At 46.0% G+C, this 24,724-nt stretch overlaps 1 protein-coding gene across 8 annotated transcripts in view; it reads right to left on the reverse strand.

Moving 5' to 3' along the window:
- PPFIBP1 (PPFIA binding protein 1) overlaps positions 1-24,724 on the reverse strand; it is a 124,813-nt gene that overhangs the window by 87,099 nt on the left and 12,990 nt on the right. For all 8 annotated transcript variants that reach the window (XR_011048172.1, XM_068400384.1, XM_068400385.1 and 5 more), the window contains exon 2: positions 2,965-3,040. The gene's annotated coding sequence lies outside the window, so the exon portion shown is untranslated. The remainder of the gene's footprint in view (positions 1-2,964; positions 3,041-24,724) is intronic.

The raw sequence follows: 24,724 nt of genomic DNA on the forward strand, positions 1-24,724 counted from the left end.
GTGAAGATGGACCTGAAAATCTGCGTGGATTTTGCTAGGAAAGAGCAGCAGCCACAGGAAGTATGACTGAATCTGGCTACATGGACACAGCCAGGTTTCTATGTCTTCATGGCACCACACTAAAGCGACTCTCTCTGCTAAGACTTATTTTAAAAGCCTTATTTAGCTTTTCTGGATTATTTATACATGCTGCCTTACTGTGAGCCACGGCTGGACCATCAGCACCACGTTTAACACGGTGCTTCCTAGGGAGGGAACAACGGGATGGGAATCCGTGCTTCTACAGCTAAATAGAGGCAGCGTGCAAAGGCACCGAAACTCCACTCAAAACACATCAGCGTCTTCTGTGTGGCAAGATCAAAGCTCAGACACCTGGGCTGAACTTGGGTCAACACAAGGAGAAAGCCCAGCAGGGTGAAGCAGACAGCAGCCTGAAACACAGCCCACTGCTCCTGTCAATGCTGAGTCAAGGCACGGGAATTTCTTGCCATCTTGTTAGAAGAGGCTCTTTTTTATTTGTTTAATAGCAAAAGCAAGCAGCAGCTGGAGAAATCAGCTCCAGCTTTCCAGACCAATTGCTGAGGGCAACGGGTCTGACTTGAACAGCATGCCTCCAAATACCAGAAACACACTAGTACTGGAGCTATAGGAATGGAGAAAGGAGGACTGAGCACCTGCTACTACAGCCAAGGATGGATATGGACACACGCCCCTTCCCAGAAGCAACAGCACAAGCGACAGGAAAAACAAAGCAGATTTAGGTCCCAAAACTTCTGCTGCTCCTGGGGAGAGGAAACCAGCACAGCATCTGGAGAGCGAAGAGGTAGAGACTTCCAGTGAAAGCAAGACATATTGCACGGTGATGCCAGCAGATTGAAAGTCTCCAAACACACATCCAGCAGAATGTGGCTGCCAGCCAATATCGGACTTTTAATGATGTTTTTACAGCCACAACGGACTCAAATCCAGCTGGAGTGCAGGGCTGGCTGGAGTGTAAACCCAGCAACTCTGATAAGCAGCAATAAAACTGAAGAAATGTGACCAGGATGGGAGACAATAGGTGATAACTGCTCCTGGAGCCAGCAGACCTCTGACTAAAAACCCAGGGAATAAAAGCACTCGGCACTGGAGTTTAGGGTTCCTGACAAACAAGGAACAACATCCACTTCTTTCCAGGTCCAGTGCGAGACCTCGGGCAGCCTGTGAACCCCAGAGAGAGCTCACACACAGTGATTTAGTGTGAGAAGGGTCGGAGATCCAAGAAGAGGCACTCCAAAGGCTATGGAGAGGGAAAGGGAGTAAAAGAAGGGAAATAACATTTCAAATGAGACACCAGTCCTTGCGTACTGTGGGCCTCCAGTGCAGCTAGGGATACAGGACAGCACTAGGGAGCAGCAATGACCAAAGCCAGGAGAGCCCCAAGCCCTCAGTGGCAGGCCACCAGTGATTCCAGGCAGCAGAGGAGGTGCTTGCTGCCCTCTCCAAAGCCCAATCACTGTTAGCAAACCTGTGGGTGCAAGGCAAGCACCTCCTTGGGTTGCAGGCTGTTAAACATTGTGAGGAACAGCAGCCACTGCTGACTGTATCAGCTGGCCCTGGGGTGGTGCAGGGAACATCAGGGTGTGCAGGGGAACAGGAGAGGACCATCTGCCACAGAAAGCATAGACGAAAAGGCAACAAGTCCCAGCTGGAGTGAGGAGACAGCCTTAGGAAGCATGAAGACAGCAGTCTAGAAGCAGCTCAGTACAGCTGTGGGACAGAAGCTGAGAGCTGACATAGGTAGACTTTCAGGGGCCCTGGACAGGTGAACAAATAAGTGACCAGATGTGCCTTATGTAGATACATCACAGGAAGGGAGGTATGCTTGCTTCTCCGGTGGGCTAACACACACACCTCACAGAGGATGGTACAAACCAATACTGCACTCCTCATGCAGTGATAGGGCAAGGATGAGCAGTTCAGAGATTAGAGCAGCTGAAAGGCAGCAAGCCAAGACAAAGGATGCAGCATGCTAGTAGATGCTGGTCTTGGCAAGTGCTTGTACGGAGTATGAAAGAGTGCAGCAGCGTGAGTCAGAAGGAGAGACCCAGCAAGCAGCTGTGACCTCAGTGGTGGTGTTACGGGGCAAGCACATCTCAGCTGCGGGGTATGTGGCTGAAGTGCAGACGCAGCAATTCGACCCAGCTCTCCAGCTGGAATTCAGGATGCTAAATCATGCTAGATCATACTGTAATATCCAAAACAAAGTATATGGGGGATAACCATTCCCAAAACAACACTGCCAGCTCTGACATGCACTAGGCTACTTGGATCAAATCAGTCTAGACTGAATGCAAAATGCCGCTCCTTGAAGTGAACTAAACTGGGCCATTTCCAAGGGGTAATGCAACAGATAGGCTATTTTGCTGAACGTGTTTTCACATAAACTTGCCGCAGTGATCTGAAAGCTCTTGGCAGTTTCTCTGCACATTGCCATAGACCTGCCGAGTCAGATTAACTGCACACGCACAGCGCAGCTGCATCACGCAGGCATGGCAAGTCCAGTGGGCCTCGTACTGGAACACTGGCACTGCTTGAGCCCATCATATGCCACAGAACTGCTCCAGTGGTCATTTCAGCTTTATTTCTTGGAAAATCAAAATATACTTCGTTACTCTGCCGCAGTCCATATGTTAACTCCAAAGCCACTGTCTTTAAAATGTGGAAAGCCTCCCTGAATCTAAACAGTGGTTCAGACTGTGTTAAGTGATGGCTACTCTTTAGAAGATACCAAACAAATGGACGTTTGTACAAGCAGAAGCAGGATGACATTCTTCTACAACTCCTGCTGAAGGCTGTACACAGCATAATTTTAATGACGTTTGAAATAAAAGCCTAAAGGAGCTGTTGTGTAAGGTATCAAGCAAAAAACCAGCAGATATGTAGATATTAGACATCAGCGATATGGTGGGTTAGATTACTCACCCAGAGGAGCAGACTTAATGCTGAGCTCCACCGTCACTCTTGAGCAAGTACCACTGATCCATATAAACTTCTGACACTGAAAAGAGAAAAACAAAGAATTTAATTAATCCCTACAAAGTCTGAGGCAACTTAACAGTGACACCTCATAAAAGTTTATCATCAAGTGACCAGGATACAGGAAGCACAGTGGATGATGTATATAACAGCATTTTAAAAAAGCCAGTATCAAGAGATTAAAGGATGACAACTGATGTACAAATGGGGAATGAGATTGTTTATTCCAAATAATGCCCAGCAACATTATTTTTCACTATTTCTACATTACACAGTTGACCTGTGCCTGCTGATCACCTCCCCAGCTGATCACACATGTATAACACAAAACAAAGAAGGTGAATGTTGCCTTGCAAGGCTCCACTCTCACTATTGCGACCTCCAAAAATCCCAACCAAGCACCCCACGGTGTTGAACGTCTAGAGACCAGAGCGTGAAGCGAAGCCAGTGGACATCAGAGCAGCCCACAGCACGGAACCAACCCTACAGCTCGTTCCCAACAGCTATTCCTGAGTCTCTTTACTATGACTATTTTGGGAAATCAAAGACGTTCTCTGTTACTGTGGTTTGACAGAAAGTTTTAGTCACAGATACTCCCATCTACAGATTGCAGTCATAATAAGAGCTGTTTGGTGTGGGAAGCTTGACAAAATTGTTCCGGGAGAAGATTCTGGGTAAACTTTGAATTTGAAATGCAAAAGGGAAGTTTAGGGAATAAAACTCCAGACCAATAACAAAAACTTCTAAACCTAGGCAACTACATGAGCTCCCATTAGAAGAGACTTAAGAATCAGTAACTATATGAGTGCTCAGTGAAATACGGCTGGTAGAGGGATCGAAACAACCAGGAACACTCCGGTGTACCCCCACCTGGGACGCTGCGCTGGCACGCTGAGATGCTGCTCTCCAAACAAAAATCATGCCAAGAGCAAGAACAGATCTTGCCAAATTGACAGAAGTTTAGGACAAGCAAGCAACATGATCAGAAAGCAAAGAACCAGCTCAAAAACAAACGTAGGGCTAAAGAGACACAGACTAGCTAGTTGTTGACTTGGGGCAACAAAGACCAACTGCAAGTATCTAGAAGGTGTAAACTAGAACAGACAGAATTCAGCCTGTGCATGACTGGGAGGTAAGCACCAAAAAAAAAAAGGCATTTTCAGGTCTATACTGAAAAGCTATATAGATGGTCTCAGGGCACACAAATGATTGGGTGCCCATTGCTTCTCAGAGCAGTTTTTTAGACTAGATTGAACAAAAACACCAGGGGTAGGGAGGGGTGGGGGGGAGGAAATGGGACATATGAGTCTGTGCAAGCAGACTTTGTCACAGGACTGAGGCTTCAGGCTATTGCAGCAGAGTAATTATGTACTGAGCCCTGTACAACACAGGAAAAAATCTTCTGTCAGATGGAAAAAGAGACAAAACATGGTAAGTTGGGAAAAAAAAATATTTGAGGTTTCTATAAAGGGTACTGCAGAATGTCATATATGAAACTACAAAGCTAGGGGGAAAAAGTTAGTTAACAGTGTTATTTTAAGTCTGCTTAAAGTAATAGCAAGGGCTGAAATGGAAAACCTATAATTAGATGGAGCTTCTCCCCTTCATTCCAAATATTCAACTCCAGCTGAGCCAGACGAGGCTCACAAATCGCCAGGATCTTTGGGATTCCCACTGCCCAGGCTGCCAGGATCCACAGGCAGCAGTCAGGCAGCGGGGAAGGAGATGCGGAGCGCAGCAGCTGTGGGATTTTGGCGCTGCGCCCCACTGCGTGGGGCTGGTTGGCCAGCTGTCGCAGCTGGTCTGCCCCTCTTGACACCCGCTTCAGAGGTGGCCAACAGTCCTGCCCCAATTTCCTCATTGTCTTCTCCACAGCACGAAAGTCCTTACAGCTTTTCAGAGCAAAGCTCCCTCCCGGCCCTGCCAGGTCTGTCTCCCTCCATCGACATGGCCTTTAAGGATGGGAAAGTCACACTCCCCACGAGTGCAGATCTCAGATTGATTTGCTCTTCCTGGCACAGGGCACCGGCAGTACCACAGCTATTCCCGAGCCTCTCCACCATGACTATTTTGGTAAATCAAAGATGTTCTTTGTTACTGTGGTTTGACAGAAAGTTTAGTCATTTCCTTCTCAACAGTTACACACACACAGCCCACACCTCGGGCGAGCTGTACGGGCGCTCGCTATCTAATGAGTAAGGGAACGCTTGCATGCATTTCTCAAAAGTGAACTCAAAAGCGAACTAACTGCCTTAGATTCTACCTTGTGAGCTGTCACCACACGGATTCAGTTTGTTTCAAAGGCTGCTAGGGAAGTGGTCTACATTTCCCACCCCCCAACTTCCTTCCTTCCTCAAACTCAATTTATTTTTTACTAATGAACTTCCCCAGAAATCTCAGACTCCCTCTAATCCTACAGTGAAGGAAACCTCTCTTGCCCTGAAGACTGTTTTCAAAAGTAATTCCTACAGGGCTGGCTGTGACATTCACCCCAGTACTTCTTCTGGCTGAACGGGGCACAGGACCCAGAGATCCAAGAGGCTTTACCCTGTAACCTGCATTAGGATGCCAGGAAGGCTGGTAGGTCCCAGGGGAAGTCTGGAGCTCAGGGACGCTGCGTGAAAACTGGGACTTGGACTTCTGGGAAAGGGTGGAGTTCTTGTTTAGCTGGAAGGGTAAATTATCATCCAAGAATGGCAACTGAGGGAATAACTGCTCTTAGATCACGCCTGATAAATGTACCACGAAGCCCCGATCAGAGGGCACACAGGCATCCAGGCGTCTGGGGGACGGGAGTTCTCCAGCCTCGGCAGCAAGAGCTAAGCTCTCCATGGAGTTCAATCTAAGTTCAATTTCAGTATCAAAAAAACAACATCCCAGAAAACCACACTCATAATCAAGAGTCAACTTTTAGGAATGATCGTTTAAGAAGTGCGGGGCTAAGCACACCAGGTGAGATAAAAGTTAATCGTGTTTTTGCCTTCATTCAGAGAACATCGCAAAATATAGATGCCCTGGAGGAATCTTTCCAGAATCCCCAGGAAAAAAAGAAAAGTACTGCAAGATAAACATAAAGAAAGACAAAAGAAAAGAGAGGTGCACGACTTGAAATTTTTTGTCCTTTCTGGACTATAATCTCTTAACCAGAAAGAAAACATAAATCCTAATCCTACAACCTTGCATGTTCAGCAATAATATTCTACCTTGCCAATCAAAAGTTTTCTACCACAGCCACCCATTTCTTTTTCAAATTCAAGAAGCACGATTGCATGCAATTACACGTGGTATGAATTTAAACAGGACACAACCCTACGCCTAAAGACCTGAAAAATTCACATGTTGCACTGCGTTTAGGGGCACGGCTTAACAAAGCTGCAGCACTATTTCTTTGCTTTGTGCCTACTAGAAGCTTTGTTTCAGGACCATTTTTTGGAAGAATGCAAGAGTACTGCAAGCAAATAATCTGGTTTATGTCTGTTCTTTACTAGATAAAAATAAAGATCTATTTTGCCTAATCATTTCTGATGAAGAAAAGAAGGGCTTTGAGTTACAAGATCTGAAAGAGCCCCTCCCACCTACTAAAAGCTAAAAAATTACTCTGTAACACAGGACCCAAGCAGTCGCAGCCCAATTCAAATTATTCCTCCTTCCCACACACTCGCTTCATGTCTACGTGTTTGAGTTTCAATTAAAAAGCTACTATGACATTCTTCCTACATTTTTTAAAAGAAAACGGGGCGATACATTCCACAGGCAACAGGACTCAAAGCAGCTTGTGTTTAAATATCCCCCACCACCCCCTATGACCCTGAGGCACTCCACGAGCTACACTCCAGCTTCCTGCACACACACACACCTGAACCGAATGTGAGGGCCAGCCCTCCTCAATTACCAGGACCATTTACACCTTGAGGACGTGGTCAGGCTGGTGGGCAAGTCATCCAGGCAATGGACTTGGGACTTTCAGCACCAATAAATCACACGGGAAGGAGGGACCTGGGCAGAAGGGCTGCAGCTGCCGAGGACAGCATCAGCCAGACAGCAAAGCTCAGCCTGCCCCCGGGGACAGCACAAAAGAAGGCAGTCACAGTTTCCCATACAGGGAGTGTTTCTTGAAATCCACGGTGAAGGTTCAGACAAGCCCCTCTGCCCTGCGATGGAAGCGGATGCTGCAACACCGACAGCTCGAAGCAGCCACGGCTGCCTCTCCAGGAAACATCTGACAACAGCCGGTGCTTCCCCGGCAGCCAGCAGCTCCACACACATCCTGACCTCCCATCCCTTCACAGTGGGGTTGCAAAAGCCTCTGCTTTCTCAAGGTAGTATCGCTTGGACCTCTTCCGACAGCCACCTCTTTCTGCAGCTTGACTGCCAGAAGAGGTGCCAAGAAGCCTCCTCTGCCTACCCCTTGTCTGCCACACATGCCCATCTGGGCAACAAAACATGAGCGAGTGCTCGGCTTCTTCCAGCCACCCTCCACCCATGGCCAAGACGCCTCTTCCCAGAAGCCCAGCCGCACTCGTAGGAGCTCGGCCAAGCTGTGGCTTCAATGCAAACGTACACGGAGGCTCCCACACAGACACAGCTCCTTGTCGAGGCATGCACAGGCGTTTCTGCAGCCTCATTATTCAGCTTCCCCCAGATCCATACATATTAGAAGTTACTTTTGCAGAACTTGGCCACACACTTTCACCCTTTCCAATGGTAATACCTAGCTTATGCTGGGCAGTACGAAGCATCATCTTTTTTTTTAAATTTTTTTTAAAGCTTACATTGAGAAGATTCTTCCTTGAGATGCATATTTGATGCTTGTGTGCTCTGCCCTTAGTCTGTGTTAATAAACCGTTTTTCCTTTTATTTTTTTTCCTCTTTAAAGAATGAATCAATAGCTACCAGATATAACTTGACTCAAAAATTTATGAAGGAAAATTACTAACATGTATATTTCCAAGGAAGTCACCAATGCAGGCTGATCATGTCCAGTTATCTTGCCTTGGAAAGGTGGGCGGAGGATTTAAAGCCAAGAAGTAAAGCAATGAAGAAACACTTGAATGATGTGAGGACCTAATGATTCTCCATGGAAAAAGTCATTGATGCATGTCTGTTATTTTGGTACACTAATGGCACAATTTTTTGTAAAAGGCCTTTGGGCAAATGAATGAATGGAAGTAATCAGGGCTGCAGCTTGAATAATTTCCCCACGTTTGTATACAACATGTATCCACACCAAGTATCACCCACCAACACACAATCTCTCTCACATTTAAATCACCCTGTCCCTGGATACGTTTTTCAGCTGCTGCAGACCACATAACAGATCTCTTATTTACGACAGGACAGCCTAGCTGCACTTAGACAAACACATAAAACACAGACACTTTAGCCCTTATCTTTATTTTTGGTTTCTAGAAGGCTGCGCTTCTTTTGACACAGTTAAACACACAGCACCCACATTAACAAACCAGTCTGGTTTTGGATATTATTACATCCACAGCCGAAATCCAAAACAGTACCTGTCCATCCTGCAAGCGCCAACCTTGAGCTTAAAAAACAATTTTTGATCCAAAACTAGAGGGTCTGGCACACACAGTGAAACCCAAAGTGAAAACTAAAGGAACCTGAGAAAAACTAACCGCATCATTAACACCAGTGACCCAAGCTGCCGGTATCTCATACAACGACATTTCCTACCACAAAACAGTACATTTGAACAATGTACAAGCACAAATGTCACTGAATCAACATACTGGCACTGGAGGATACAGCCAATTGCCACAGCAAAGAAACACTTTCTGGAAGCATAACGAAATATTACAAATCTCCTGAATCAGAGAAGAATAACACCAGACAGACCATTTAATGAAGTACTTGTAAGATCAGTAGCAAGAACAAACTGCAGAAGGTTTAAATAAAAGCTTTCAAATCGCTAACTTACCAGATTCTAAGTAAATTTAGACATGATTTATGCAAGGAAAAAATTTATGACTAATCTATGACTAATTTTATATTAATCACTGAGTCCGTCTCTGAATCGCAGTGCCACTCCGTGCAGTTTCTGTCAGCTAGCGCTTTGTTTGAATTCTACAAGCCAAAGCAACAGGTTATATGCAGTTTATCATCTGTGAAAATGCAGACAACAGCTTATGGAAGATGTAGAAGTGACTGTAAGACATGAAGGATTATTTTATGAACTTAATTGAAGATCTTTATGATTCTGTGATCTCATGCCCCCAACGCCCATGTTATGGAAGCAGTGGGATAAGAAGTCTGTGCAATCAGATATGACAGAATTCAATCTCCTGGAAGACACTGTCCATAGCACTAATTTGATACTACCAAACACTGGTCTTGTCAGTATTCTGCCTCTTTCATAGTTATGACAAGTTTGCTCACACCAAGATGACTAAAGCCACCGATGTTGCTAATCTCACGGCAAGCTGGAGCACACAGGGTGGACAGCAATCTTCAGGCTTCGCTTCCATCCTTGTGTAAAAACCAATAACCAGTTGGTGTCTCAAGCAGCTCTGGTTCTGGACATCAAAAGACTGCAAGAGTTTCACTAGAGGAGAGTGCTTTTTTTAGGGTGAGATGATCACAATGAGCTGTAACACTGCTATCACTAAACTAACACCAAAAGATTATCACAGTGTTTTCTCCCTCACAGGCACCAGTCTGGTCTTATTCTTCTACACATGCAAAAGAGCCAAGAAAAGCCTCCATGTGCCCTTGGCAGGAGGTTTACGGGACACCCTCAACCTTGGCACGCTCCGTTAAATGCAAAAGGCGCTGCTCTATCAGCATTGTTCAGCGTCTTAATCTGACTGGTGTTGCCACACACTGGTTTCTGTCTTCCTTCCCAACTCTACTACAAATAAGCACAAGACATTAGACATTCCTTAACAAAAAGAGATTGGGCTCAGACAGAAGGTTTGCCATAACATTTTCCAGGAAGATGCCCGCCCTTCAATTATCCTGAATTGTTATGGGCATCCTTCACTTTGAAGTTCAGTTACAGCAATACTTTGCCATTCCTAGAAGGAACTTAAATAGCTCCAAGACCACAAACTTATGAGATCCTGTTAGTGAGCCTCATACATCCAAACTCTCTGTTTCCAGAGCTGAAAAGTGAGGTGGAAGCTATGCAAACAGCAAAAACCAAAAGCACTTACCAGGAAAAGGAACAAAATAACATCTTTTTGTTTTTATTGTTAAGAAGAGGCAGCCAAAAGATTTGAGTTAAAAAAACATAGAAATTAGGATCAACATAACTAGATGCTTTGCCAGCTTGACATGTAAGTTTTATACATTGATTTTGCTATTTTTCCATGCAGACACTTCAGTTGTTTCAGCCCTTTTAAGTTGGTTACGTGCTAATATACATGCACACAACAGGATTCAGCTGTTGCGTTTTCATATGCACTGCAAATAATCCTGAAAATACCATTTCTACTAATCACATTGTTCCACACAGTTTTAAAGCACATGATTGCAGAATAAAACCCTCACCACATATTTTTGGCCTGGATTCTAAAGGAAATTAAGTTTATGCGGTAGTGTTGTTTGTCAGTCCTCACCCTATTAAATTTTCAACTCGCTAGTCAATTTTTACCACATTTGGCAGAAGGCGAAGAGATCCGAATAGGTGTCACATTCTTACATCTTTGGGGGAAATTATTATGTAGGTAGAGGAGACACATCCAAATCAGCCTCACACAGAGTCAAACTCTGCTGCAAGAACTCAACAATTCCCTGCTTTGTTTGGCCCAGCAGCCACTCTGTCAGCATCTGCACATGGGCATCCAGCACACTTGTTGACTCCTGTGCGGTCAACATGAGAGACACTAGAGGGAAACCACAGACAAAGCCAGAAGGGAGGGAAAAGATAATTTGGAGATAAGGGACAGTGAAAATGAAGAGGTCCAAAGAGAAGGATCGCAGGTCATGCTGGACAGAAGGCCAATGCACACAGGGGAAACAAAATCATAAAGAACTAGGTTTTGTCAACTCTGCTACCTGAGGGATAGTTGGTGACAGCTCTTTGCGATCTCCATACCTACAAGCAGGACAACGTCCTTTCCCTGCCCTCCTTCCACCCCTGGAAAGCTCATAACACACCATTCTCCCATCACATCCCCGGCTAGTTGTTTACAAGCCGTGTTTCATCTTCAGATACCCACAAGTAATGCTGGATGCCACCGGATCCACCAATGGACCATGACTTCAAGCTGGCAGACGGGACAGGAGCAGCACAGAAGCAAGCAAGCTCACACTTGGGAAAGACCTGGGGCAGACTAGATCCACCTCAATCCACCTGCATCACAGCTGCAACAGAAAGCAAGATCCCTCTCCAGAACTGTCACCTATGAATTGCAGCCACCTTCCTCTTCATCCCAGGAAAGGAGAAATGCACACCACACCCCACAAAGCTCTTGCTAGGGAATGGAAGCAACCCAGGGGCACTACTGAAAGACAACCAAACAATACTGCCTGTAAGGAATACAAAGGGAACAAAAGCCTACGAGCCAAATCAAGATTACTTGCAAGCTACGTGGGTTGTTCCTGCCCAAGGAGCTCTCTATCATAAACCTGGACAGCAATCGGGAGATGAGAAGTACCATCAAATTATCCTGACTTCAAAAGAAAGGGAGAGCTGAGGGCAGAAACAAGCAATGACTACCCTAAGAGATGCCAAGCAGCCGGGATGGGCAAGGGGAGCACGCTGCAGAGCCAGGATGGACATCCACCCCCAACCAGGGCTGAGCAACCCCAGGGCAACTCCCACAGCCACCAGTGGCAAGTGAGGCCCACCCCACTCCCTCTCTGCGCTTAGCAGCTCGCGGACAGACAGCAGGAGGTTCTATTTGTTTTAGTTCTCAGAAATGAATACTTCTGCACCATGAAAGCAGAATGCAAATATCTCCTCCCCATGCCCCCACAAGCCTTTCTGGTTTAGTTTGATTTTATTAAAGAATCTTATTTATAACCAAACTACTATGGCACTTTATTCAAGGAGTAAATGAGTATACTGCCACCAGCATTAAACACCCTTTCACTAACAATTACAGGGCATTATCCTCAGAGGAAAAACTTCATTAGCTTTCAGTTTGTCTCCTTCTTTAAAGAGGTCAGTGTCTTGCAACAACAGAAAAAATAGGTTTTCTCTCAGGGAAAATACCAAGGATGCAGTTCAAGACACAGAAAAGATGCAGGCAGAACACAAGACTCATGGGATAAACAGCGAGATGCAAAATCATTGTCCCCTTCTAGACCATCATGTCAAGTTCAGACTGATTACACAACAATTTAAAAAGTCACCAGCAGCAGCTCTCTCCATCCCCTCCACAGTCTTAATATGCAAACCACGTCTGCAGTTGCAGCCCACTTGTCAGAGGGCACTTCATCCAGCCCTCAGACTGAAGCCCTGTGCGACCACAGCCGGCAGGTTCTGCTTCATCACTGCAGCAAACGCCCTGGATCAAGAGCAACATGTGTCTTGATGGCAGCGTGGAGAAGATGCCTGTCCTGTCAGGAGCACTGGATCTGTCCTGTGACGAGATGCTCTCTCTCCAGCTGCAACAGTCTGGCTCCTCTTATTAATAGCAGTGTGCTGGCATCTATAGCCCAGGGCTCTGAGCCAAGCACTGCAGTGTGTCAAGAGCAAGGTGGTGAGGTTTATGGAACAGAGCTTCAAAACACTGCGGCTGGGAACAAGACAGCTTGAGCATAAAAAAAAAAATGTATCCAACAAAATCAATAAGCCTTAAATCACAACGAATTATGACCAAGAAACTCATCGTAGCAGAGCCTGAAACAGAGCCGGTTGGGGATATCTGACCCCAGAAAGCAGTATATTCACCTATAAGCTTTCCACTCAACTTGGTCCTATTAACTCTCCTACTTCACCCACCCAGTTTTCTCCCTCATGGAAGAACAAACAGCCCTAACCACCACAGCAGCCAAGCAGAAACTAGTTCAGTGAAAGCTAGTTTCATATTTCACATGAAATATGAAAAAATAAATATTTCACACTTAATTGGTTGGTTGGTTTGTTTTGTGGAAGGGAGGTTGCTTGTTTTTTAAGGAAAGAGGATTACTTTGCTTAGACTCCAAAATGAAAGTCGGATGTGAAAGAACGACTTACAAGATGCTGGGAATAAACAAGTGCATCATTAAGTATGTGTTGCATTGTATCTTCATTTAGAAATCACCTAATAACCATCTTTCCCATGGGGGACAGTTAATATTAGAAGCCACATACATCCTACACAAGAATGTCTCTATTAAACATCCTACATAAGGATGTTCCTAGAATACATTAATTTCACAAAACAGATTTTTAACTGCTGTGTAAAATTTGGGCCACAGAAAAAAGACTTCAACGTCACTTAATCTGATTATTTTCCACCACATAAAGTGGGGAAAGGACCATCTTCAGGAGCATATTCTGAGAGGTGGTGGAGCACAGGGAGACCCCATACCCTGTGCAGAAGCGCTGGGCAAAACCTAAGCCTTTCACTGGAAGGCTGCAGAGTCTGTCCCCTCAAGCCATACCTAGGAGCACATGTTGCTGTCCCATGGAGGAGATGGTGGAAACAATGGAGATGGGAGAAACAGACAAGGTCTTTTCAGAGAAATTCACCATCATCTCTCTCACCTTATGCAATCCAACCCACCCCCGTTACTGTACATGGTGATTTACACCCTTTACAGCCCCCTCCACAGACAATATGAGAGACTGCTTCAATGATGGTGACAAGATACAGAGAAAAGGCTTTCAGGTGACAGCATGTTTCTGCCTCAGTTCCTTTTATCCTGAAAATCCCGTAAGGATCCTATAAATTTGTAAAGGTGGAAAAAATAGCCTCCCATACTTGACCAAATAGTAAAATACAGCTCCTGCTTTATCTACAGGGCAGGTCATCACTTGCAAAAACATTGGGTTTTATGGGGTACGGTACAAAGGAAGGCATAAGAATGAGCAATCATAAGTTGTTCTGAATTTCTACCCCAGTACTTTCCAGTGGCTGTCTTAAGCGCTTGTGATCATAAGTAGTCAGTTGTTAAGATTTTCATTAGGAAGAGGCGCACTGCCCCAAAAAGAGGCAAAGGCCATTTGACTTTGATTTCCACAAAAACCCCTAGCTACTGAGCTCCAACCCATCTTTCACTTCCCATTCACTCCTTGTTTACTATCTTGTGCACAGTAAACAGAGTTAACACATCCATCATTGAACCATCAGCATCCTGGGGCCTTCTCACTGGAGAAAACATTTTACTGTTACCACCAGCACAAGAGGATCACCTCATTGAATAGTCCAGGAGAAGGCAAGGCATACTGTTACTTTTGTGTAACTTCTCAAGATAACCCCTTAGGTTTAGCACACCTCTAACCCCAGCGAAGACAAGGTCTGGCAGATGTCAAACTGGCAAGCGCTGAATTTAAAAGAGGATGCAAGTCAAGATGAGCAGCAGACAGGACTACATAAAGGCAATGCTCTACAGAGGGTGATCTAGATGAACCAGAAGAGCATGAGAAACAAAGCGCAGAGAAGAGGCAGATTGGGAAGAGTTTGTACGAGCTGTGTGTGCAATGCTGAACAGTCTGCCGCACGGAGAAGCGGGCTAGCTCTCTTTTGCAGAGAAATGCGTCTCAAGCACAGGGCTGCCAAGAAGTAACACCACATTCTTTTTTAATTTAGGATTTTTTTTCCCCTTCTTTATGCAAGCTGGGAACCCGCAGGCTGAGAGATCACCTGCTGCAAGATGAAATTACTAAGTCAGCGTACCGCTGGTCCTGCCGGGCTCATTAAACCACAGTAACCCTCACATACACGCCAGCAATGCAGCTGGTGATAATGCATATCCCCTTCCTGCTTGCATCACCGATTGTTACTCATTAGGGCAGTTGTTCTAATCTTTAGATAGAATTCTTTTATGTAGCCTAATTTGCCAAGAAGTAATCGCTCTCCTCTTCCCCTGGTAATACAAATGAGACAGAGCTGTAAAGTGATTTCATTTGCTATTTATTCCATGGCTCTCCTTCCCAAAAGTTTCTTTCAGATGTTCTTTATGAAGTCAGATACGTTGGGTCATTAGAAAACATCTCAGAGAAACGCAATGTTTCATCAAGTTTTGTGTGGAAAAGATGAGTAATTTAGGAAGATTTACATCTTTGAGTTTACTTGGCACATCTTGCCAAAAGAAATCCATGAACTTCCTTCCTTAAAAAAAAAAAAACAAAAAAAACAAACCAACAAACAAACAAACAAAAAAAAAAAACAAGACAAAAAAAACCCAGAGAGCACTGAAGAATTCAACTCTCCACTCAAAGTAGGGTAAACACAGTTTACCCGATGCTCAGAAAGAGTGACATCCGTGTAGAACAAGCACAGGAAAGGACAGCACATCAGACACCCGTACCACATGCAGCAGGAGAGCGATGCAGATCTCGGTCTGCCCCGGCTCGCTTCGCCCCCGGAGTCGCAGCAATGCTATCTGGTAATTACGCTGCGGTGTGGTCTGGCAAGCAGCAGGCTTCTGGCTTCAAGTTCGGGGCTCTGCTGCCAACTCATTCGGGGGCTCCAGCACATCTCTTCACCATACTGTCTCTGGCTTCCCTCAGGGAAAGCAAGAAAAGACAGCCTAAACCGAGAGCTGTTACTCTGTGCGAAGACTACAGTCCTGTGCAAGCAATCCAAACTTTAAAGGCCAATCTCTCTGTAGCTTTTTCAACATGCTGTTGGACAACAAATATTCCAGATGCCAAAAAGGTCACTGCTGAAATAATCACTGTCCTGCACTGACTACTGCTCCCTACAAGTGAGTCAAAAATAGGTAATACAGATTTGTATCCAGACTTCCCTGTAATTCAAGAGTGTTCACAACAGATTATTTTGCTTCTGGCTGACTCCGAGTCCTTGTTGAATCCTCAAAATTTCTGTAAACACTCACCAAGGAAGGGAAAACCAATCACTGGCTTGCAGCACCTCATAATATGCAAACCTCATTGTTTTAGCTGTTTAAAACCATCCACCCCAAGCAAAGGAATAAGCTGAAGTTACAAACTCTGAACAGCAAAAATAGCACTATTTAGGACAAAAGGGACAAAATTGTTTTTAAAGAGTAGAACAGACAGTCGGTATTTGCAAAAACTTTCTTCTACATATCTCTATGCTTCTGTGTTTCCAAACAGTCTTTCCATACTGCAGTGAGTTTTGTGTAATTACTAGCTAGGTACTGAGAAACTTAATTGTACTGTATTAACAATTATGGTTTTGACTTCCTATCCAAGGGCTCTACTACCTTTAATTAAAATTGCACATTGTAACGCTGTTAAGACTATGCAAATCCAACACTGTGAAGTCAGGTCTAATAAATGTACAAATAATCATTGAGCCTCCATACAAGGATGCTGATACAGAGTTAAAAATAAGTTTTGTTAGTACAGACAAAACCAAACAAACACAGGAGGGTCCGGGAAATAGTTTTAAAGGCTGAACTTCACATAATCCATCCTCAGTGTCTTTTCAAAGGGTCAACGTGCCACTACAAGTCTCCTCAACTCCTTGCTTAAGTAGAGCGCTTTACAATGTTTTCATAGAATCATAGAATCATTCAGGTTGTAAAAGACCTTTAAGATCATCGAGTCCAACCGTAAATCAGGATGGTGATTAGACAGGACTTCGCTGGATGGGCCATTTCGAGCCTGGAGTCCTGACTATCTGTGTTATTCTCCCTTGTTTTAACTTGCTCCATCTGCCAAATGATCACGGACACAGCCCATTGCTGCATCAGGAGGCAAGGACACACTGCGTCCAACAAATTGCTTCGTCTTCATGCAACTCAGTTGCTCACATGTAAATAGAGGAAACAGCACTAATCTTCCTATTGTCCACCAGATTTGCAGCAGTTTGAGGATTGCAGCTGGGATTTCCCATATGGCAACCATGCAAACTGGAATGCCAAAATGAGGCACGACCCAACGGCACTGTAAAGTCAAGAAAGTAAGAGAGCGTTGAACAAGATCAACAGGAGAGTCTGCTAACCCAGTGTCTCCATTTAGCCCGCACCCAGGGCTAAACAATAACCAGTTGTTCTATCACCCAACAACCCCTTCCTAACCAAGAAAGGGAATTGGGAAAAGGAGGGAGAGTCATGGGTTGAAATTAAACAGATTTAATAAAATAAGAAAACCAATATCAATACTAATACAGAAGACACAATATTATACTTAGCCCACAGAGTGGTGGCAAGTCCCTCCAGGGATAGTAACAGTTGAGAGGAGAAGGAGAAATAGGGAGAGGAGAGCAGGGCAACAAAGCACACCCCCACCTCCACAGCATCTTTCCCATTTATAGTGAACATGACGTTAATGTTACAGAATACAGCTGTGGACCAGCCTGGGTCAGCTGCCCTGGATATAACTGCTAATGGCCTTGAGCACCATACCACAGCTGGCCACAAACTGAAACAAAATCTAACAGAAAATTGATTTCTATAATTTTATCCCCACAAAACCAGGACACTCAGGCTAACACCACGCATTTTCTCTGTCTAAACATAAAGCAGACAGTTTTGATTCAAAGGACACTTTTTACAGGGTTGTAGCACTGACTTAATGGAGCACCGCCTAAATATCCATCTCCTTGAGCCAAGGCTGGATCAGTCCCAGAAAGCCAAGTTCCGACGCTCGTACTTGCACACCATGAAAGCAGAGGGAGAAGGTGCCAGGGTAAGGCTAAGCCAATTTTGAATCTTTTCTGAGTCCTTTCATGTCAGTCACAGATCCTTTATAGTCAGAGTTGTGAAGATGCAGTCTAGTCACGAACCCCGAGGGAGAACGATCCAGACGTATGTGTACCCACTGACTCAGGAGCTGGAGCCGTTTGCTCCCCACTAAGCAGCTGCAATTAGCCCCAAGATGGTCTGAAGGGGCAGGGTGGGGTGGGAAAAGGGAGGAAGACTGCAGGAAGAGAGAGGGGCTACGTGGCCACCTGTGAGCCCTCCCCGAGGAGGCTGCCTCTGACCTGGGCTGGAGGGAGACGCTCTCCTTGCTGCACGCCATCCTGCCACTCTCCTGCTCCAGCCGGCTCGACCAGGGAGGGAGAAGGGCTGCGCTGCAGGCAGGCACAGCTGGCAGGCAGCTCCCACAGGCAGCTGCCAGCTCCAGCGGGGCAAGATTGCTCCGGGCTGGACAGGGCAGCAGGGAGCTCTGCCGCAACCCCTTGCCAGTCAGCCCTCCTGCTTTGCTTGGTCTAAATTTGATGGGGCTGATCATCCGGGTGAGCACCTACGTCAATGCAAACCCCGTGCGGCGTTATAGCTGCGATGGCTAGGAACTAATTTTGGCAAAGTGCGGGGCTTTCCGGAAAGCAGAGCCAGGAAAACGACAAATAAAGGCCCGTATGATTTGTCTCACTGGTCCTCCCAGTAGCCATTTCATTACATCAGTATTTTCCTAACTAATAAAGGTCAATCTATAATTTTTGTTATTTTAGATTTATTATTAGTTTCTCCCAAATTAAAGGTATTCTTATGCCGGGAAGAAGCAAAAAAGAGATTTATTTGCCCCACAGATACTGTAGCAAACTCAGTTCAGAAAGAACAAACAAAGAAACCATTATTTCCCCAGTCTTTTTTTTACAAGGGGAGAAAACAGTGAACAAGCAGCCAAGATTATTAGCAAACAGGAAAAAATAAATCAAAAAAGAGCAATAAGAGCCTTTATTCCCAGGAGATCCTTTTAAAGAATTTAGGACTCCAAGCGATGCAGCTGTCCTTCCTGCGACCTGCAGCGTTCAGTTTGGGAACACAAGGAAGGTCACCGCCGTGGAACAGCTCGGTACACCCCCACCGCACGCGCAGAGCACTCGGCTCAGAAATGCATTACGCAGGGCAGAGATATGAACTGAAAGACACTGCAAGCACAGGAGTGCAGGACTGCTGATCCATGGAGCAGTCCTGCAAAGGGCAACCTGCTCAAAGCTGTGCACGGTAGCAGCCTTTACTCAGGACTCCTTCAGAACAGAGTCCAGCAGCGATGGGAGACAGACAAGCTCTCTCACAACACACTGTTAAGACAACACCCACTAGATAACATCCTCATGCTGTCCTCGCTCCCAGCTTCAGACAGGCTGAGTTCTTTGTAAGAGTGGTATTACTAAGTTAGTAAACTCAGTTCATGATGAACCACGCTGTATTAGCATACTTCTTGCTATGAAAAGCATTTGGAAATGATACAAGCAGCTACACACAAACAATACGTTTTATAATGCACACACAGCCTGAGGACCATCGCTTGATGAATTACTGACAGGCAGCCACTTCTGAGGCAAGACAGACTTTGAACAGCATTGCAGCAGGAGGGCAGGGTACAGGGAAATGAATGACAGAACAAGGATGCTAAACTGCGGCAGGACTTAGACAAACGGACTAATTAGCAGAGAGCTTGTCTACACTGAAAGATTAACTCAAGCGTGGCCCCTAACTTGACCTCCCACCCGCACCTTTAAGCACAGCACTTTTAACTTGAGTTGGCAGGAGACACGGGCAAAAGTTTTCTTAAGCACATTTAAGCAACACCTAAACACCAGTGCAGGCAAGCAACATTCAGGAATCCCTAAGCCCTCCAAGTTTTCCCCGCTATTTTCCCTCTGCCATGCACACAGGTGCACAGGAACAACATCCTTGTACCCTGTGGACAAATTCAGAAAGCAACTGAACTTGTTTTATATATATATTACATATATAAATATTTATATAGATTATATATATATTTATTTTTAAAGTTTAGTGCTATACATAAATACAGCAGAGCATTTGGACCCCTTGGCATCCTGCAAGCACAGATACTGCTATCCAGAGAAGTTTCCTTCCTTCAAAGGATGCCCAAGATTGCTGGAGCTCGACTCATTCGAGAGGGGTCAGCTCTGCCAGGATACCCAGCTGGCACCACCTCTCCTCACACGCTCTACTCTTCAGCTACTCAACACAGGAGGGGTGGCGAGAGCACCATTCAGAATTTTGGCCACACAAGCCCTTCATCGGTAGCAGGAGCCAGTATCAAGCTCAATATTCGCAGGCAAGGCTGCTATGGGCTTACTTCAGTTCTGAAGGACGTCAGCAGGCAGAACGGAGGTGAAGTTGCTGGTCCTGTGCAACAGCAATGGGAGGTAACAGTTACCCTCGCCTAGAGCAAGGAGGCATTGCACTCTGACTCAGGATCCCTTGCACTGGAAACCAGCCAGAGAGCCCAAATAATAGCCCTTCTGCTCATAAAATCACCGCCTAACGTTGACTGTTCACAAGCTGTCTGGAATACAGTTTTAAACTCATTTAAAATACAATGGGGAAAAAAATCCTGCCTCCCATCACCCCGAGAAGATACTAAATCGATGTTTTCTCCATTCTTGCTTTGATTCTTTTTCATTACTCAGTTCCCCAACAACTAAATGCGTTCTTCAAAATCGACAAATTTTAAAGTATTGGGGTTTTATGTACATTTTTATGCTTCTTCCCTGCACATGATGCCATTGGAAACCTTTAAGTATTGCATATGCACAGATAGGAAAATTTAGCTGTTACGTGGATTAAGTGTCTGGATTGTTTCTTTGAATCATCCAGCTTATGTCTTACAGGAAATCAATTTAACACAAAGCATCTTTTAATAATCACAAGAGCTCTCCGACAATTCAATTTGCAAAAAGACAGATCAGCATTCTGCATTACAGTAGGTGGTTTATCAAGCGTCTTGACGGAAGATCTTGTTCAGAGCCTTATCCAGAAATTTAACACCACCCCATACTCCTCCAGCGACGCAGTCAATGAACAGAAAACAATGACAAGAGCACAGCCAAGCAACCACTTGCTCTGTTCGCAGGCTAAGTTGCTTCACAGTCTTAAAATCTGGAAGTCTCTGGGTACCAGCTAACGTAATCCAACTGAGCCGCAGCCAGGATCAACTCCGTGAAAGCAAGTTAATACTGATCTGCTTTATTCTGTTTTCCTAAAATGAAGCCAGCTCTGCACCGCCGGAGGCCCCAGCCTTGCAAAGGAGGGAGCCTGGTGGTTCCACTCCCAAAAACTGCACAGGGTCTTGGCAGAGACTTATCAGTACAGGTCACCTCAGAGGATGCACACAAGAGGGACGAGGGGAAGAGATGCAGAGAAAGAAAGACAACATCAAGGTACAGAAAGGACTCGAAACAACAAAGAAGCCCAGGGGATAAAGCCTGCTATGTGCATGTGAGAAGTTGCCCCTACCTAATACATAAAACATGGCCAGAGGCAGCAGCCCAAACCACAGGAAAGCCCTTGCTTCAACACACCGACCTCTCCACATGTCGCTTGATCACTTGTGTCTCCCTGAAAAGCGTTGCCCCTGGCTCAGCCACACGGTCTGCCCTCATATACTGCAACGGCTCTGCACGCTACACAGTCAGGCAGCCCTGTCTCAGAGGAGCTCGGGATCCAAAAGTAGGAAGACAGACAAAAGGCCTGATAGCAGGAAAGCAGTGAAAATGAGGGAGGCAACATATCCCAGCCTCAGAGGGAACAAGCGGTGGAGTTAGAAACAGAGCTTAGCCTGGTCCTGTCCACCCAGCAGCAGCTCCAGCATGAGCACAACCAGCTTTTGTGCAAATGCTGAGACACAGAGCATATTCCAAACATTCCTTAAGGGGAAAGGAGAAAAAGAAAGATGCATCAAGTAAGACTTTTGGGACAACTGCTTTTGCTCCCAGATTCATGGGCTTTAGCTTATTTTTAGTAAGCTGCCTTTGCAGATGCCAAAATAACATCTCTCCCCCTCTGTACATATACAGCTGGACATGAATCTTCGCAGCCTGACATCCAGCATTTGCATTCAACTTCACAGATGAGAATTACAATAGGAAGTCTCAAGAGGAAGCCACTTCTCTGGAAACACAAACAAAATTAGTTAATACGGTCCCAATGCTGAGCACATGGTCCATGGGAAGGAGGGACCCACGAGTGCAGTTAGTTAGAAAGTTCCTTTCTCGCCACCAGCAGTATTTCCTCCACCCTTTATTCCTAAGCAGCATGCTTGAAAAAAAAAAAAATCACCTTGTGCAATTCAAACGCCATAATACAGAATTGCTCCTTTCCTCCAATACAGGTGCTATTAGCACACAGGATCACAGCTAAGAATCAGCGTTTTGCTCGGAAACTGCCTCTCCTCGGCCATCCCAGCCCTGCAGAAAGGCTGTGAGTCTGTTTACATCCACGAGATCAACACAATCTCCACACGGGCAGGAGAGGCAGCCAGACCATGCAGGTGCTGCTTTCCCATGGAGCAGCACTGCTGCGTTCCCATGCTGACCTGTGGTTTGAAACTCCCAGGTGGCATCCATCCCTCCGCGCTCCCAGCCCTGCGAGAAGCAGGCGGCATTGCAAACTCTCCAGAGCATCACCGTGCTCTGACTGTTCAAGTCCAGAGTAAACCGGACTGTACAGTTACACCAATCCAACTCTTGCCTCCACTGCTTTGCCACTAGCACACCTCCCAGAGCACGCACATTTTTGCTCATTTTTTGTTCTTCACAAGGCCTAAAAACCTCACCAGGAGAAATCTGCCCACTCCAAAGACACAAGCCAGCAAAGCTGCACACCCCCAGGGGCTGACCCCAACTCCAGCCAGGGAAAAGCATCCCGGCCTTCAAGGCTGTCCTTAATGCCATCACTGCTGGAAGGCCACTACACCTTCACCCCACGGTGCTGTGAAAAGGGGACAAGGGCCAGAGTCAGCCCCAGCAGCACGTTTTCCTGCTGCAGTGGGAAGTGCCAAGCTCTCCACTGACAGTTTGGCCGCCGATCAACCTCCAGCATTCCCTGATCCCCACAAGAGGCTCTGCAGCAAGAATGGGGCAGTCTCCCACCCACTCAAAGGCTGCCCTGACCAGATTGTTTTTCCCTGGTTTCCACATCCCTGCCACATGCTTCAGCGCTGTGGAGCATGAGGAGGAAGCAGGCATATGGGAACGACGTGCAAAATCCTGTCACGTAGGCGAACTGGCTCATTTGGCCCACGTTAGCAGGGCACGCAAACTGACCTCTCCCTCCTCGTAGGGAGGAGCGCACAGGTCCACAACCACAGATCCACCCTGAGCAGGCCCATGTTTAGCTACTTTACTTCATCTCTGGCACCTCTCTGCCTCCCTATACCCACAGTCCTCTCCCATAAATCTGCCTTGTTTCCCACAAACGCCTACGCAGTGAGGCTGGCGTACTGGTTTGTCTCAAAACTCCGTCAAGTCTCATACAGGCACAGCCAACTTTTCGAGGAGGATTCATTTTTCATTCTTCATAGTCTTAAAGCTATGCAACATGTCAAGTCTGTGCTGTAACCTCCTGTTTATCACAGAACGCGTAACAGTTTAATTTGGATTAATTTCACGTATGGCTTCTATCAGACCCTGGAGAACCTCTGGCTGCTCTCACACTTCTGTATAAACATCAACCAGATCCAGGCATGAGGCTCTAGATACGAGAAGCAAAATCCCTGCCTCAAAGCTTTGCAGCACAAGCTAGACAAGAAGGATTAAAGAAAAGACACTGCATAAATTACAGTGCTCTGAATTTCCTTGCGTGCCTGTGGGAGACCGTGGGCTGCGATACAGAAGGCAGGGACGTGCGCTTAGAGGACAGACCCCATGGCAGGTGGCAGCACACGTAAGTAGCATGTCCTCCAACAGGGCTCATGGAGGCCCCTGAGGGTCACACACGCTTCAGCTGCCGAGGTCACTCTTCCTCTCCCCCTCTCTCAGGAGCGGCCAGCAGGACAGGGGACATTGGGTCCAGCCAGGGAGAGGCACAGCAATGTGGGCTTGCAAGACAGACAGCTGCCACACCAGGGATGGCCAGCTAGCTGAGCACATCTGTCCTGGTTTGGCCTAAAACAGACCAATTTTCCTTTCAGAGATTTTTACTTTCAGCTAAGCTGCTTCTAAGTAACTGCACTTTCTGAAACTAACTGCATGTTTTGCAGACAGTGTCTGCTTCTAGGACTGATAACGCTCAAAGTTTATAGTTATCGCTGAGGCACCATTAGGGATGTTATGCAGAAAGGCTCTGGCTGTACTTATTCTTAGAGAAACCAAGGTCACTGCTGAATTCCTCACTGCTTATGAGTGAAGAGCCACAGGGGGGTCACACTTCCAGGGAGGAGCGGACAGGACAGGTGACCCAAAATTGACCAATGAAGGTATTGCATCCCATACACGTCATTCTCAGTATAAAGCTGAGGGATCACGAGGGTCTGGGGGCTCCTTCTCTCCCTTCTCACTCTTCTGCTGTGGTCGGTGTCCAAAGAGGACTCTGTCTCTTTTCCTGCTGCCCCCGATCCCGATCCATGCATCCCGGAATCCAGTTCCCGTCCGTCGCTGGGCCCAGCCTGGGCCTTCCCGGAGCCTGCCCTGCAGTGCCGGACGTGACGTGACCGACATCAGGGGAGCTCGATCTTGGTCTTGTATATATTTGTATATATTTATTTCCATTATTATTATTATACTCTTTTTCATTATTATAGTTTATTAAAACTGTTTTAACTTTCCAACCCGTAAATCTCTCTCCCTTTTCCCTTTCTCTTCGGGGCAGGGGGGGGAGGGTTAACAGAGAGCATCTGCCACCAGTTTAATATCCGGCCCAGCTTTAAACTGTGACAATCCAAAACTCCACAGCCTGGAAAGGT

The sequence above is a fragment of the Nyctibius grandis genome, chromosome 5 (genome assembly GCF_013368605.1).
Source record: "Nyctibius grandis isolate bNycGra1 chromosome 5, bNycGra1.pri, whole genome shotgun sequence".
In the NCBI taxonomy this organism is placed as follows: Eukaryota; Metazoa; Chordata; class Aves; order Nyctibiiformes; family Nyctibiidae; genus Nyctibius; species Nyctibius grandis.